The sequence below is a fragment of the Carassius auratus genome, unplaced genomic scaffold (assembly GCF_003368295.1).
Source record: "Carassius auratus strain Wakin unplaced genomic scaffold, ASM336829v1 scaf_tig00044128, whole genome shotgun sequence".
In the NCBI taxonomy this organism is placed as follows: Eukaryota; Metazoa; Chordata; class Actinopteri; order Cypriniformes; family Cyprinidae; genus Carassius; species Carassius auratus.
The window spans coordinates 28,282-42,115 of NW_020526811.1; the positions used below are offsets into that span (position 1 = coordinate 28,282).

The 13,834-nt window shown below is 34.5% G+C and overlaps 1 long non-coding RNA gene across 1 annotated transcript; it reads right to left on the reverse strand.

Annotated features, from left to right (window-relative positions):
• Window positions 1-7,313: 7,313 nt before the first annotated feature.
• LOC113086836 (uncharacterized) lies at window positions 7,314-8,136 on the reverse strand. The gene is made up of 2 exons (XR_003285071.1): window positions 8,081-8,136; window positions 7,314-7,881 (listed from the first exon to the last, which is right to left on the reverse strand). It is a non-coding gene; the product is annotated as an uncharacterized LOC113086836 (long non-coding RNA).
• Between the last annotated feature and the right edge of the window lie 5,698 nt (window positions 8,137-13,834).

Sequence of the window (13,834 nt, forward strand, 5' to 3'; positions counted from 1 at the left end):
TTAGGACGGTATTTTGAACTATTTGACTTGCCGTAGGGAACAGACATTCCGAGGGGAACAGAATCGACTGCTACACCGGTTCTGTATGTTTATTAGGAAGGATGTAGAACTTCAATTCATAATTTGTTAGTTTATTGGAGGTACAGAAAACGACACAGCAAATCTTCGTCGTGATTGTCCCGTGTATTTCAATTGGCGCCAAAGCAATGTTTTCCCCCACGGGCTAAATTCACATCACGTGACGGGGCGTTCCCGGGGGCGTTCCCAGACCAACCGTCTGTATCTATGCTTAAAAACCAAACTTACCGATCGTGAATAATATGAAAAGAATAACTGTAAGTGCGCTCTTCATCTTGTTGTAGAGTTGCGTGTATAAATATGATCCGGAGAGTTATTGAAATCCTCCTCCTCTTTGTCAGAGATCCGTTTCTGAGCCTCGCCCAGAACCAACTCTGCAGCACGAGCCGAATAACAGATCAACAAGAGAGAGAAAAAATCTACTTAAGACTTTCACACTGAGTAGCGTTTACTGGTCATTTACCTCAATTGCTTATATTATGCTGAAACAGTCAGGTCTATATTATTTATTTTCAACAATAGTAAAAAGTGTACAGACTCCGAAGTGCACGAAGGACCCTCCGAAGTGCGTGAGATGCTCCGCCTTCGCAGGATTTCCTAATTCCACCACCTGGTGTTTCCGATTAGCGCTCTGTCGCATTATAGCAACGGGTCGAGAGGAGAGCTGACGAGAGGACAACCCTGTCAGGACAGGTGGAGCCAGAACTGCTCGTTTTTGCTGTTATGTCAAAGTGGAGAAGGTGATGTACCTTAGGCTTAGCCAAGACCGAGGCCATGTAAGTTACACTGGTAGCACCATCCCAGTTGCTCAAAAAAAAATAAAAATAAACGCCATTCTCTCATCCGCGCACGCGACCGCTCGCACCGAATGCTCGTAATTGATGGATGAACATCTATGTCCGGGTAAAGGACATCAGCAATCCGGCGCAGAGAAAAGAAAACTAAAGAAAGTAAAACAATTAAAAAAAAAAAAAGTTTGCTTGACGTTAGATGTTCCAGAGTCTCAAATTTAGGGACCATCTGTAAAGTTACATGTGATCTTGGTATACACTTTTCTAACGTCAGTAGCATTTGAGGAGAATGACTTGCATTCATAAACAAACAACTGTAATTGTTCATCAGCTATAATGCACAGTTGAATTGAATGTTTGATATTTATTAAAACAAACTGTAAATCATATCTAAACTATGCTACTTTTTCACATGGGCTCAAACGCAAATTTGAAGCTCAATAGCATTTGAGGAGATAGACTTGCAGTCATAAAACAACTGTAATGTGTTCGTTTAGGTGTCAGCTACAATGCACACCTTATACATTTTTAATATATATTAAAATAAATTATAAATAATTTAGGTAAAAAATATGCCCATTTATCACTTTCAGGCACATTCCTGTGAAAGTTTATTTTATTTGTTTTTCAGGTTCCCTTACGAAAATTACCCATGGTTCTAATAATAACACCACAAATCATCATTCTTGTTGCCATGGTAACTGCAAATTAACCATGGTTTTGTTACTTCAAATAATAATTTACAAAGTATTAATATGCTGTAATATTTTTTTGATGTTTTTGTTGCTATAAAAAAGAGCTAAGCCATCAATAGCCAGGCAAATACAAAATAAACAATTTATGTACATTATTACAAATGCCTGCAAAGGGAGCCAAATGCTGGTAATTGCTGCTGTTACACTTACAGGACGATCAAATCCTTGTTTAGGCTACTGACCAAACATTTAATTCAATATTAACTTAATCTTTCATTTATGGACACCTTTTTGCTATAGATGACACAGCCTTTATAATTTCTTCAACAAAAAACATGCATATCACAACCTTTACAAAAACAAACCATGGTTTTATTATAGTAAAACTGCTTAATTTCCTTTTGCATGATTTCTGAATGCTTGAGACTATAAAATAAATTAGTCATAATAAAGTTATCGCCATAGGTAAATGTCAAGAGCTACAATTTTAATTTGTAAATAATACAATTTATTCATTTACTTTTTTATTTGATTAAATTTTTATTTTCAACCCATAGTAGGTGTTTATATATATAAGGCTTTTGTTGCAAAACGAGATATATCCATTTTGAGAAATGTTGGTTATTTGACATTAATATTTAATGCATCAACAGTCAAGTTTATTCACAATTTTTTGTACATTAAACTATTACACTGTAAAACCCGACAAGTTAACTTAACTCAAATCGTTTGAGTAAACCGATTGCCTGGACTGTAATACCCGACAAGTAAACTTAACTCAAACGGTTTGAGTAAACAGATATCCTTAAGTTATGTTAACTCAAACCGTTTGAGGAAACCGATTGCCTTAAACCATTTAAGTTGAAAAAACTAACAGTTATGAGTACTCTGAACTTAATTCAGTTGAGTTCCCTGAAAGAAGATATACATTGCAATTAAGTGATCAAGTGATTAATTGAGCTTTAGTGATGAACACCTGCTGTTAACAAACAGAATTACTGAAGAAAAGAGAGAAAGGAACAACAGCTGACTTCAGACACAGCCTCACTCAAACCTGACAAGTTATGTTAACTCAAACCATTTGAGGAAACTGATTGCCTTAAACCATTTAAGTTGAAAAAACTAACAGTAATGAGTACTCTGAACTTAATTCAGTTGAGTTCACTGAAAGAAGATATACATTGCAATTAAGTGATTAAGCGATTAACTAAGTGCTGATTATGAATTAGTGATGAACAGCTGCTGTTAACAAACAGAATCACTGAAGAAAAGAGAAACACAAGAACTACTACAACTGACTTCAGACACAGCCTTAGATGAAATCAACTGAAATAAAATACATGAAATCTCTCAAGATCTGATTAAACAACCCCACAAACAGCATCACCAGCTCCACTTATTAATAACCAGACTGACTTTATTTCTGTCAGACGTCTACAGAAGATCTTATTGAGAATGAACTAAGGTTTAGATGTTGATTTATTGTTTCATTTGAAGTAACCATGTTAGAGATCAGTGTTTGCTTTAGTTGGGCTCTTGACCCTTGATTTCTGTCTTAGTCTTTTCTCTGGCTCTTATAACTGTGTGTTTCTAAAACACATTTGTTTGTAGCCTCCTAGAATGAAATTGTAATGTAAATTCACAGTGCCTCCTTTGAGCTGCAATAGACAGTGTGTAAAGTACATCTAATGCCAGGTCAGATGCTGTTTCTGTGCCCCCTATACTGCAAAGCTGGGTGTTTGTTCATACAGAGTTCATCAGACAGCCTGAAGCCTCTTACGTTGTTGATTTAAATTTAAAAACACAATTCGACATTTGCTCGCAATGATTTTTTTTTTTTTTACCAAACCTCATCATTTTGCAGGACAATTGTCTATTACATTATACAACACATATAGAAGGGTGCCAATAAAGCTGTGGTGATATACAACACGCTTTAAGAAAAGTTTATTTCCATCACACTGTAAAGTGATCTAGAGGAAAAGCAGATGTGTTTTGTCTATTGGCATACATAGCATATTACGTGTTTTTTTATTTATTCTATTATAATCACACCGGGTCACCAACTAATGAAAGATTGAATAAATTAACACATCCTTCTTGACTCTTCAACTGAATGTGATGGTATTTAAGAAGCCTTTAACATTATGTGCTCAACATTAAATCTGTAACATGTAGCCAACATTAAGAATAGGGTTGTGCCAGTGAGGAAATTTTCCCATTGATTAGTTAACTTATGACAACACCAATGTTATTTGTTAATCTCTTCTGTAGATTTTGATCTTTTTAAGTTGTTATGATATAATGTTAATTAAAAAACAGCAGTAAAATAGTACAATAATAAAAAATAAAAACAATCGCGTATAGCCTACTATAATCAAACTAATAACACGGGTGACATAAAATACCCATATTATAACAAATAAATAAAATATATTTGGAAATCGCCCTTCAAAACGAAGGCTCGGTTTGTGGTTCACAATTATTTTATTAAAAACAAAGACAAAGTCACTTATATTAATATATATATATATATATATATATATATATATATATATATATATATATATATTTTTTTTTTTTTTTTTTTTTTTTTTTTTTTTTTTTTTTTGTTAACAGACGTTATATTGCGCTTTTAATTGTCTCCGCTATCGTCCTGTCAATCATACTCGCGGGTCATTTTCAGTAAAAATGTATTTCACCATCATCGGTACCCAAGTTCTGACTGCTGACCGAACACTGGTCATTGATTCTCTCCCGCTCGGTGCTGTCTAGCGCAGCTTCACCACACAGATTTAACTCCGCACCGCTAATTAAAACGGGCTGGTGGCAGACTAATATTTAATATTTCTGATTTAAAGATTTCTGTGAAACGCGTAAAGTTGCAAAGAAGAAAGCCCAACAGGACCTGCCCTGCGCAGTTTAAGAATCGGTAGCCATAGTAACGTTAGAGGACTATTATTTTGTTGAACAGACCTGAGCGACAACTGATGACGTCACATGCTCAGATTTGCTTGACCAATCGGCGGAAGGGGGCGTCTCAGGACCGCCCACATGTGGAAAACGAATTTTGAAGTCATTTATTCGTTTTATGCCTCTGAACTAAAAAACGAAAAATCAAGCCGAAATCTCGTTTTTCGTTTTTTTTAAAAAAACGAAAAAACGAATAAAGGGTCCGTTTTCTCGTTTCTGCTTATTTCATTTCAAATTGGAAAACAAACTATCAAAACGTACACGGACCGAACAATCTGTAATGTTTCATTTTAGGGATGTGACTAGTTCAGTCAGATCAACCATAAAACAGCCTTTTCAACCACACATCATTATTTCTGTGTTATATACATTTAAATAACAGAAGAACTGGGATAAAAGTTTATAGTTCGGGTATAAACACTTAGTCTTTACAGAAGCGATCAAAACGAAAGTATCTTCACACTTGTATACATTGTGCTTATCCGCCACGAGGTGGAGATATCTGCCCGTTTAAAAAAGTATTTGTGACTGAATCATTCTTTCTGGAGATTCTAGCTGTGAAACAAGTCTTTATGAATTGAGGCAATGAATCCATTCACTCGCCATTTGTTTAGTTTTCTAATATCTTTTTGTTCAGAATCATAAGAGAATCGTGCAGCTTTGATTTACTTGTTGTTTATTATTGCATATAATTAATTTTAAAAAAGTGTAATTTCATAAAGTTTTTATTATTATTATTATTTTTTTAGCATTTTGTGTTTCAAATTCTTGTCTCATCTCTGAATCCAGTCTCATATCTTGTCTGTCTCGTGGGATAAGTGTCTCATCTCACCCCTATTTCATTTTCTTCTTTAATACTATTTCTGTTATTTACAGTTTATATATATATAATTATTAATTTATGTAATGTTACTATTTTCATTTTGTTTTATAACTGTTTGCAGCCACCATGAAAATACAAATGTAATATTTGTCACACCAATAAATCATCCTAGAATTAAACTAAAACTGAATATTTACTGAACTGATATACATCTATGAATCATACACATGCCTATATTATAACAGCAGGAATGCCATAATAAAATAACCAGAATCAAAATTCAGAATCAGATTTAAATTATGGTTGAATAGAAACATTTGCAGCAGTAAACAGTTTATTTAAAACCAAGTGTAAAATTTATTATGAGACAATATAAGTGCAATAAAGCGACAGTTTCAGTAGCCTTAGTTCTGGAAGTATTTTTCCTATTCATTTTTTTTTTCTATAAGGATTTAATATTTAATATATAGGATAGTAATTTCTCTGATATAAATCAGAGCAGTACACACTTTAGTCTGAGGAGGACAACAACACACAAACTTATCTTCACATGTACAAGTTTACATACAGAATCATCAAAAGTCCTTTTCTTATCTAGAAATGAAGATTTGAACTTCCAGAATCCACAACAGCAGCTGCTTTTAAAGTTATTACAGCTCTTTTCTTTTTGTCAACTTCTGTCAAAGTAAAAGCAATGAACGGTGTCTTCTTGTCCTTGTTTTGATGCTACAAACATTGATTCATCCTCATCAGTGAGCTCAACTGATTCTTTGTTTCTGATAAATGAGCTTTTTAGCTATTTTCATCATTTAAATAATCACAAAGCATCTGCTGTATAAATTTAGACAAGACATTTATTTGGGATTTCACATTCATTTATTGTTTAAAAGTAATACACAAATATAAACTAAAAAGTACTTATTACATGAACTATAACAAACTGCAGACAAATTTTTAAAATGTGAAGTGATCTGGGAAAACCCATCTGATGTCACGCAAATATATATATATATATATATATATATATATATATATATATATATATATATATATATATTTTTTTTTTTTTTTTTTTGTGTGTGTGTGTGTGTGTGTGTGTGTGAAAATTAGGGTTTCATTCAATAATTATTCTATAACATCTTGTCTATAATCTCTGAAAATATATTGTCAAAATGCACTCGTTTAGTTCAGAAAAATAACTATTTATTGCAGCAAGCTGACAAGACTTGTGTTTCTCTCATGTTAAAAAAAAACGCTGCAGAGGTGCTATCACGTTTTAAGAACACGCTGCAGAGGTTTTAAAACAAGAGGTGACCGAGCCTTCTGTGTGGTGGCTCCAAGGCTCTGGAACTCCCTTCCATTAGCCTTGAGAGCTTTGGATTCAGTGGAAGCTTTTAAAAAATGCCTTAAAGCTGCGGTAGGTAACGTTTGACGCTCTAGCGGTTAATAAACAGAACTGCTTGCGTCTTGCGGAAGAACATCGTAGCCGGAACTACTTCTCTCTGTTTATGTCTATGAAGAATCACAAAGGTACTGGGTTACTCCGCCGCGGTACCCCCGAAGCAATCTAAAATAGAATATAAACACTTATTATAGGTGCACACTAGTGATTCAGGACAAGCCAAAAACACGGTTTGGAAAATGGATTCATGGTGTACTCACTTATTATATACATTTTTCTACATTTTGAACACAAACAAAGTTACGGACCGCAGCTCTGATTGGTTGTTTCTTACCGGGAGCGCATGACTTTCTGCAAATGGCAATAGGACACTGGGAGGAGCCAGAGGAGCTTGATTTTTTTCACAGATTATCTGTCTCATATTCTACTGTCAGGACATAATGACAGGTTTAATAAATATGTAAAAAATATTTTTTTACAAAAGTTCCCTACAGCAGCTTTAAGACGTATCTTTTTAGACAAGCATTTAATTAGCAATATGATTTTGTATGTTTTTGTGTATTTGTGTATATCTGTATGTTATGTGCATGAGTATATCTGTTAAGTGTATATTTTAATTAATTTTGTGAAGCACTTTGTGACTTTTTTGTCTGTGAAAAGTGCTATAGAAATAAAGCTTACTTACTTACTATCCAAACATACAAGGGCTGATCAGAAGTTCAGAGACTATGTTCATCATGATAAACAACCGAAAACTGTACCCTTAGGGATATGTTAGTCTGTTTGTGTAATGATGCAGTATATCGCTCCTGACAGACGATCCTTAAGTAGAAGTGAAAGTGAAACCCAAAATTACATTCTGGAAAATCATAATCAGCCAACTTCAGACGGCCATAACTTTTGTTAAAAATTCACTATGTGTTGGGTTTTCCTAGATCACATCACAAATGATAAAATTAGAAATGAACAAGAAAGACTATATGACTGTGAGCATCACAAAGTTAATATTAGTTATGTTTCAGTTCAAACTTATTCTGCTTTTTTACGCATACAAGGAGCTTGTTTTTTGCCCAAGCTGTTGTGATCCTCTCAGGTCATGAGACTTCTTACATTCTGTGTCTGTAAGAAAGATGGACAGAAAGTAAAGAGAGAGAAATAAACAATGTTATTTACAGCCACAGAAACAGAAAATCAGCACATCTGTCATCAATCAGAGAATTAAACTGTTTTAAATGTGTTTCTTATGGAGATGATTTCGTCAGTGCAGGTGAAATCAAGCACAGATCTAAACACACACTACAGGAGTGAAGTATCTTACCTCATCATTAGACTCTAGTTCTGGCACATGTTTGATTTTCTTCATGTCTGTTTGAAAAGAAAAATCATCACACAATTAAACACTTATTTTGCAAAATGAAAAGGTTTTCCTCTCAGTACAGAATCTGTAGGTGATGCTTGCCATTTCTGGAGCTCCTCTTGTGAAAGATCATCACACCAACAACAACAACAACAGCTGCAGCCACCAGCAGAACAACAAAAACAACAATTCCTGCTACAGCACCTGGAGACAGACCTGGATCTGGAACAGCTGAAGACAGACCATCATTAGTGTGGGTGAATTTGACAGTGAGTTTATGCAGTACTCAGTGTATATATTTTTTTTCTGGACACCTTTACAGGTCCAATGTGTAGATGTCAGAAACTTATTTGTCTTTTAACTAGGGGTGACCCCAAAAAGTCAACGATTCGATGCGAGGAGCTTGCCTCGACTAAAAATCTCACAGTCTAATATTTGCAGACTGTTATGATTATGCCATTTTGACTATATTGGGAGCACAAATGTCTGATTTCACATAGAACTTGCAGATTTTTTCTTTACCGTGCAGCACAAGCAGGACAAACTACAATGAAGAATATTAATAACTGTCACACCCATACCATTATAATGAGAACACCATTATAATAAAACGCTGTGAAATTTTTTAGTTTATCTGCTGTGTTTCTGCACACTGTTTCCTGAAGAACACTTCCACAAAATTAGTTCATTCAGAGCCGCGCAGACATGTTCATGTGCATTCGGGATCTTTTTGCAAATAGCCTATAAGTCTTAATATTAACGTTATGTTGTATGAATAAAGAAGCATATTCTAGCTTCATTAAATTATGAGTTTAATCCCATTGATTAAAAACTTGCTATCAAATGCGTCCCTCTACTGGTCATCTTCAGCGCGTGCAGCTCAAAACAGAAATGCAGAACATTAATAACTACTGTCATATAGGCTAACTTTATAATGAGAGCACTATTGTAAACATTGTGAATTGTTAGGGTTTCGCTGACGTTTAGTGTTAACTATCTTTTAATCAAAACATTATTTACCCCGTTTGTATCTGCGATGCATTTGTTACACATTTTCCGTTTGTGTTAACATCAGTAATTATGGCTGTCCAATGTCTGACTTGACTCAATGTATTTGCCCCGCCCCCAAACATCTGATTCGACTATCAGACGAATATCAGCAAGATTCGAATATTCAGATTTGACTATGAAAATGCTTACTCGGGGACACCCCTAATATATAATATACAGAGATTATTTCATATTATTGATGGTTTAAGAACAAACAGAGCTCTCAGATTAGTTCACATCTAGTTCATTTAAAACATGATGAGATGAAACCATCTTCCAGAAGACGTCAGATGTGCCTCTAAGTTACTCCTCATAGATCCAGATTGAAACACATCTTTTTATCTGTGTATTATTTCCAGACAATATATTGATTTCTGCAATATACTGTTTATTTAGGCCTCTTGTCCTTTTATTCCCCCTTATATCTATTTTAATGTAAAAGTTTCTTCAATTTCTTTCTCTTTTTCTTTTCGTTTTTTGGTCATCAACCTATTTTTTTTAAATAAATAAATAAATTAATAAATAAAATTATATTAATTTATATATATATTGCTGACACACTTGAATGTAACTGACAGATATATGAAAAAAATGCCCCCATCAAACAAATTTACTTTTATAATTTGACCAAAAAAGAAAAAGAAAGGGGGATGACACATACTTGCATCAATATTTTCCTGTTGTTCCTTTTGGGGTTCTTTCTCGTTTTTGTCAGCATTTGAGTCTGAAAAACAAGAGAATTAAAATGAAACACAAAAGACACAAAACTTGATCTTGAAGGAGTAAGTTATTATATCAGTTCTGTTCATTCACAGCTGCTGGAAATCCTGTAAAAACAGAGAACGAACTCCCTGCAGAATCACATTACTGTATTATCAGCTGTTCAAGATAAAGAAACACAGCACCAGTCAGAGTGAAGGTTTAGAATTAAAAATGAAAAAAATGAAAAAAATAAAAAAAATATGAAATGGTTTTCACTTCACAGTTGTGCCCTGTCAGGTTTAATAAGTGTGATTTCTTGCCTTATAAATGGGGTTGGGACCATCAGTTGTGTTGTGCAGAAGTCAGGTGGATACACAGCTGATAGTCCTACTGAATAGACTGTTAGAATTTGTATTATGGCAAGAAAAAAAAGCAGCTAAGTACTGGAAAACGAGTGGCCATCATTACTTTAAGAAATGAAGGTCAGTCAGTCCGAAAAAATTGGGAAAACTTTGAAAGTGTCCCTAAGTGCAGTAATAAAAACCATTAAGCCCCAGGAAAGGAAGACCAAGAGTCACCTCTGCTGCGGAGGATAAGTTCATCCGAGTCACCAGCCTCAGAAATGGCAGGTTAACAGCAGCTCAGATTAGAGACCAGGTCAATGGCACACGGAGACACATCTCTAGAACAACTGTTAAGAGGAGACTGTGTGAATCAGGCCTTCATGGTAGAATATCTGCTAGGAAACCACTGCTAAAGAAAGGCAACAAGCAGACTTGTTTGGGCTAAAGAACACAAGGAATAGACATTAGACCAGTGGAAATCTGTGCTTTGGTCTGAGTCCAAATTTGAGATCTTTGGTTCCAACCACCGTGTCTTTGTGCGACGCAGAAAAGGTGAACAGATGGACTCTACATGCCTGGTTCCCACCGTGAAGCAGGGAGGAGGAGGTGTGATGGTGTGGGGGTGCTTTTCTGAAAAATTGAAGGCATACTGAACCAGCATGGCTACCACAGGACCTTGCAGTGGCATGTTATTCCATCCGGTTTGCGTTTAGTTGGACCATCATTTATTTTTCAACAGGACAATGACCCCAAACACACCTCCAGGCTGTGTAAGGGCTATTTGACCAAGAAGGAGAGTGATGGGGTGCTGCACCAGATGACCTGACCTCCACAGTCACCGCACCTGAACCCAATCCAGATGGTTTAGGGGTGAGCTGGACCGCAGACAGAAGGCAAAAGGGCCAACAAGTGCTAAGCATCTCTCGGGGAACTCCTTCAAGACTGCTGGAAGTGTTTTTTTTTTTTTTTCATGAAAATCAAGTAGCCTAGATAGAAAACGAACAGAGAGCAAGTAGAGTGTCAAGTGTTTTCTTTATTTAAATGCAAACATGTAAACAAGAATGTACAGAATTATGTGGAGTTACATATTTACATTATTTTAACAGTTACACTGTGAGTAAGTAGTTCTCAGAAAATAATGGGTGTGGGGGGTATTTTCTTGACGTCATCAAACCAAAGTCACAGTAAACCATCGAGTATCATTCCTGACTCCTGATATGAATCAGTCTTTGAAAGACCCATTATCATAGATAATTCTGTGACAAATTATTAAAGACAGACACTTGAATTTATTCCTGAATGAATCAGAATCTTGAACAATTAGATTGAATAAAAGGCTTCTTTATTTACACAGTGACTTACCGACACCTAGTGGCGACATTACTTTCATAAGTATCATAAAGTAGGCCTTTCATTTGATTTTGTCATTACATATTTCTGTGTAAAAACCGTTGTATTAAACATTAATCTCATTTCATAATACAGTTGTGATTGCTATGTAAATGCATCTACAGACCTCTGAGCAGCATTAAACTGTAAATGCATCTAAAAGCAGCTTCAGAAGCAGCTTCTATCTCTGAAGGCTTGATTAATACTGATTTAATTGGTAACAGCCTATTGTCATATTATATGTATTCTAATTTAACATTATCATTTAATAATTTAACATTAAGGATGACATACATATTTAGGCCTAATATGACATTCTGTTTAAATGGTTAATAAAAATCAGTTCCCCCTAATGGGAATTAATTTCTGACACTGATAAATTTCAAAGTAAGCTGTGTAATAAAGGTGTTCTATTCTAGAAGTTCAGTATAATGAAAGTGTGCAATATATTAAACTGATACAGTAATTGTCAGGTAAAATACTATTACAAACATTATTACATTGTCAACCATTGCCTTTTTAATTACATCGTTACCTTTAAAATTGTTATATTGCAAAGTATAACGCAAAATATATGTTACATGCAGTACATGCATCTTCAAGAAACATCTAAAAACACATCTCTTCCATCTTTATTTGACCCTCAAACTCTAGCACTGTCTATTCTTATTATATCTGATCTATTTTTATTATTTTTATTAAAAAAAGATTTTTAGTAAAGAAAAAAACACTTGCCACCCTCTGGCACTCTTCATTCATTTTCTGTATTCTTTTTCAATTATATCTACTTGTTTTATTAGTATGTGTCTATGTATTTATGGATGTGTGTTGTGTGTGTGTGTGTATATATATATATATATATATATACATATTAAGGCTTGCATAGACTAGTCGGGTAGTCGTGTGATCGACTACTTCAACCACTAGTCAGCGCTGTCAGAAACAATCGACTACTCGAGCATGCATTAACCAAAATGCATGCACAGAGATTGCAAGTAAACTTGAATTTTAGGATTACAATACTTTGTGTAGCTTTTACTTTCTATGACTTATGTATATGTAACATTTAAATATGTAATGTAATAAGTAGGGGTGTGTCCGAAGCAGAATACTTTATTTGGAATGGCAAGGATAATGTCTTCAAAAACTGACAAGGAATAATTCTGCCTGAATATTCGGCTGAAGCTGGCACAGTCTTGTGTTTGCTAGACAACAGTTGAGGGGATCAGCGCAATATTATACACAGACCTCTAAAGTCATGTAATAAGTGTGTGAAATGAATGAATGCAAGCTTCATGAATGAAAAGAGCGCAAATCAAACACAGCATTGCTGTTGCCTCTCTGTGTATCTCTCAGAAACCAGAGCTTGGCAAGAGTAATATCACCTATAATAATACATCATACACGTTATATTATTTATATACTGCATATTTAAAAAGCAATGATTTAAACCCCAGACAACGATATGAAACAAATGAAGGACTCACCAATCAAACAGCTGCGTTGTGCGTATCAGTCTCTCAAAAACCAAACCAGTTCTCTCTCAAGAGTAGGCTAATAATCAACTTAGATACGGATAATTTTTTTAATTTGGCCTACATCTTTGCATCTTTATATTTTGCTGGTTTGCCTGCACACGCACATTTGTTTAGTGAAGTTCACAAAAAGACTCGCTACACTGTAAAAAATGATTCACTTTATTTACTCAATAAAATTGTTTAAAATGTTACATTCAATATTATTAATTAAATTTAACACTTTATAATTAATTATTAATAATCAAATTAGATGGTTACAACCAACCATTCAAAATGAGTAGAATAACATGAAAAAATTAATTAAAATTTTCACAAAAATATTGATTTTATTGAAAACAAAGAAACAAAAAACACTATGCTAAAGAATACTATGTTATACATGCCAGGCCAGTAGTTGGCGATCATGAAACACTATACATGTTCACATTTTTGTTGCTTAAATAGATATGATACAGGCATCATGTTCAGAAGTTTGTGTCTTCAGTCCCCCAAAAGTTATTGAAGACACCTAAGGTTGACAAACAGAATCACTGAAGGAAAAAAAGGTACATTTATAGGGTTACCATTATAGTGGTCAGTGTTTGCTTTAGTAGGGCTCTTGACCCTTGACTTTTTAATGTTACATTTTGTACTGCTGTTGTAACTGAATTATAACAGCTAGATTTGCTGACAGAATTGCGGTGGTCCTGGTT